Genomic DNA, 4418 nt, shown 5'->3' with positions numbered 1-4418 from the left:
CAGCACAGCCCAGGGCTGCAGGCCTGCCTGAGGATTCCTACTCTTGTGCCGGCTGCCCTGGCACTCCTGGCAAAGGTGAGCAGTGTGTGCAGCACTCTGGGCACAGGGAGGGAGCCGGGCTGCTCCGCAGGCTCCAGCACAGGGCAGCGTCCTTCAGGCACGGCGCTTCTGCCTCCCGGGGGAACCGAGGCCAGCGGGAGGCAGGGACAGCTTGGCAGGTCACATCTGCAGCACAAAAGGGCCTCACACAGCTCTGCCAGGAAGCGCCTGCACTCCTGGAGCTCTGCACTCAGCCACAGCAAAGGGGTGAAATGCAGAGTGCTCTGCAGAAATATTCAGGGGCACCAGCCCAGCCTGCTTTGTGCTCTCTGGCACACAGCAAGCGCTGTGCAACACAGCCCTGAGCTGCTGGGAGAGAGGTGTTAGAAAGGAGCCAACTCTTGGATGAAATTAAATGGGGACAAAGTCATCAAAGCAAAAGAGAACTGTTTCTTTGTAAGGATTCACCTGAGCTGGGTGTGTATCTTGCTCTCCCAAGAGCCAAACACACACACAACACACACTCACACAGAATGCTGCTTTTTATTGCCTTGCCCAGCCCAGGGTGAACCGTGCCCCCTTTCCCTTTGGCTGGGTACTAGGGAACTTATATTCTCTCCCCATTGTCTCCTTTTCTGACCCCTTCCCTCTTATCCTACTTCCCTTTTGGTCTGGTCTTCAACCTGGCCCCTCTCCCAGCTCACAGCAACACCCAACAAATTAACTAAAACAAATACAAACCCTAAATAACAACACCTAGGACCAACAACTTTCATTCTTTTTTCTAGTAATCTTTTGGCTGCAGCAAAATATTACCTCCTATCTCACTGAGGGAATCAGGGATGAGCCTATGCCTTGTGCTTGAGCAGTGAACTGTTTTGGAAGGGAGCAGAAGAGTTTCAGGAGGCAATTTGGGTTTTCTTTCTAAATTGCTGGAGGAAAGACACAAGGTGGCTTCAGAAAGCAAAAACACTTTCATGGTAAATTGAGGAAATGCTCGTGAACAATTCTCAGAGAAGGAAGGTGTTGAGAAAATGTTGAACTGTAACAAATCATGAATTGCCTTTGCATTAACAGACAGTGTTGAGCCCTCTATTCCCCCAGCACAGTGACTGATGTGTGCAAGTGGCTACCTCAGCCTTGAGAATAGAGTAGTCCTCCTAAGAAGGAAGCTGGAAAACTACTGGTAGGGGAAGAAAGTGGTTGTAGGAGGCTCTTGAGCATCGGGGGAGAATTGGAGGAATGGGATGTTCCCCAAATGACCACCAAAGACCTCAAGAGAGCCCTACTCTCCTGTCAGGAACTTCTGAGAAGTGATTTAAATATGTCAACTAATTGGAGGGAATGTTACCCTGTGAGTTTCAGCAAAGTAATGAGTAGGTCTTCTTTCCATGGTTACAAATTAATAGGTGAGATTTCTGAGTGAGCACCTGTGTTAGAAAAGTGATTCCCCATGCACCCAGCACTGAAATAAAGTCATGCCTCCTTTCTCCCACTGAGCTGGCACCAGGGAGCCAAAGCTCTGTGCTGCAGCTGGCCTGGGTGTGTGCAGAGCAGTGCAGCCTCCACAAAGCCCTTGGTTTCCCCACAAGTCATGGGGATTTGTTGCCAGCTGTGCCCAGCTGTGGCAGGAGGAAGAGCCCGCAGTGCAGTGGGCGCCGTGCCCTGCCCAGCCGGGACTCTCTGGCACAGAGGAGCAGCAGCACCAGCACCTTTCAACCCACTCCTGCCTTGGCCTCCCCTGGCACACAGAAGCCTCTGGAAATCAGCACCACCTGGTGCCTTCCCAGCTTGGAGCAGCTCCTGCTGCTGGGCACATCCTGCCACTTCTACTGCTCCCAAACAGGAATCAAGGCACAGGTGGAGACGGACATACAGAGAAGCCCTGGGCTTGTGCAATCAATGGGCAAATGCATGGGGGAATGTCTTAGGAATTATTTCAGCTCTTATGCCAATACTGCCTTCTCTCCTTTTCTCTCTTCGCATTTCCTGCTCTTTTCCCTCTCACATTTCCACTCCTTCCCCCTCTTGAGTCTCACAGTTTTCCTCTCATGTTTGCCTGCCAAGTTTTACTCATTTTCCCCACCCTTTTCAGCTCCTTTTCCTCACACTTGACCTCTCACACTTCCCCACCTTCCCACTGTTTCCTGCTCTTTTTTTCCTCATGTTTCTCACAATTTTCCCCTGACATATCCTGCCCTTTTCTCCCCTCATGTTTCTCTCCTTTCCTCAGTCATTTTTCTCCAAGTTTTCTCCTCAGGATTCTCACTTTTGCCCTCATGATTCTAAACTTTTCCTCTGACATTTCTCATACTTTTCCCCTCACATTTATCATTCTTTCCCCCTCATGTTCCTTATAATTTTCTCTCACATTTTGTGGCCTTTTTTCACTCCTGTTTTCTGACACTTTTCCTGTCAGACTTCCCACCCTTTTTTTCCCCCCTCTTGTTTTCTGCCTTTCTCTGCCCTCTGGTTTCTCACTCTTTTCCCCTCAGGATTCTCACAATGTTCCCCTCACATTTGCTGCCTGTTTCTCTCTCTCTGCCAGTAAAGTTTCTCACTCTCTTCTCTTCACATTTCTCTCCATTTCCCCCTATATTTTTCACCCTTTCCCACTCATATTTCTTAGAATTTTCCCATTGTATTTCCTGCCTTTTCCTCGTCTCACCTTCTTCTCCTATTTTCACTCACATTTCTCACCATTTTCCCCTCAGTTCTCTCACCCTTTCCCACACAGGTTTCCTACCCTTTTCTTCCCTCACACTTCTCTCCTTTTTCCACTCCCATTTCTCACACTTGTCACCTCACAATTTCTGCCTTTTTCCCCTCACATTTCTTAACCCACTGGTTCCTGTCAGTGACTGCTCCTCTTCAGTAGTGGATGGGCTTCTCTTGTTTTTCCCTGCAATCCCCTACTCCAAAGAACGGGTGCCAGAGCAGCGCTCCAAGGAGCCCCTGCCTGTGCGTCTGCTGAACAGAATGGCCGTGCTCAGCTTGAAGAGTCTCATGGAGAACAACCTAAAGTGCACTGGGCTTCCTGCTGCAGTTTTGGTTTGTATTTCAGTTCTCTGTAGTCTTCATGGTGTTCTAAAGAAATAGGTGCCCTGAGGGATACACATTGCGGGTGAGCAGCCACTGCACCATCCGCCTCAAGCAGATCCATCTCCGTTTTCATCCCCTCACAGTCACTGTGACTCCTGCCTGGACCAAACCACTTGTGATGCTTCTTGATGCTAAACAAAGTCCATCTGCACAGGAAATGCTTTTGGCCCTCTTTTGAAGAAACAATAAAAGCCTTTATTTTAAAATGTTCAGTCTCCAGAGATTTTTTCCTATTTTCACCAATTTGAATTGCCTTGACATCAAAATACTGCCAGCTGACATTCCAAACTGGCTGGTCTATGTTTGTGTGCACAGAACAAATGTGCCACATCGTGCCCATTTCCCGGGTGTCTGTTAATGTCCTGTTCAACAAAGGGCTGAAGGGAAGGACTCTTGCTGCCCCGCGCAGCTCCGGGGCTGGAGCTGGGCTGGCAGGGGCCGCAGACCATGCTGGGAGGCCCCACCTCAGCCCCATCCGCCATCGTGTGTGTGTCTGCCTCAGCCCCATCCGCCATCTTGTGTGTGTCTGCCTCAGCCCCATCCGCCATCTTGTGTGTGTGTGTCTGCCTCAGCCCCATCCGCCATCGTGTGTGTGGCTGCCTCAGCCCCATCTGCCATCTTGTGCCTCAACCCAGTCCAGCTCTGAAGTGAATGTGTTGCTGTTTTGTCAGCAGTCAAGGTCAGCACCAAAAACACCAACACCAGCAGGACAGTCTACAGGGAATGGCACAGGTTTGGCTTAAAGCAGCCTGTCCTAACTTGTCACTGTCCTTTACCCATGAACAAGTCCCCAGGGCCACACACAGCAAATGTCCAACAGCAGCTCCATCAGCCACTTCCTCCTGCTGGCATTGGCAGACACGAGGCAGCTGCAGCTCCTGCACTTTTGCCTCTTCCTGGGCATCTCCCTGGCTGCCCTCCTGGCCAACGGCCTCGTCATCAGCGCCGCAGCCTGCGGCCACCACCTGCACAGCCCCATGTTCTTCTTCCTGCTCCACCTGGCCCTCAGTGACCTGGGCTGCATCTGCACCACTGTCCCCAAAGCCATGCACAATTCCCTCTGGGACACCAGGAACATCTCCTACACAGCATGTGCTGCTCAGCTCTTTTTCTTTATGTTTTTCATCACAGCAGAATTTTCCCTCTTGACCATCATGTGCTACGATCGCTACGTGTCCATCTGCAAACCCCTGCACTACGGGACCCTCCTGGGCAGCAGAGCTTGTGCCCACATGGCAGCAGCTGCCTGGGCCAGTGCCTTTCTCTATTCACTGCTG

This window comes from Zosterops lateralis (assembly GCF_965231275.1).
Source record: "Zosterops lateralis genome assembly, chromosome: 23".
In the NCBI taxonomy this organism is placed as follows: domain Eukaryota; kingdom Metazoa; phylum Chordata; class Aves; order Passeriformes; family Zosteropidae; genus Zosterops; species Zosterops lateralis.
The sequence above is the reverse complement of the archived record's forward strand: the minus strand, read 5'-3'. Positions refer to the sequence as shown.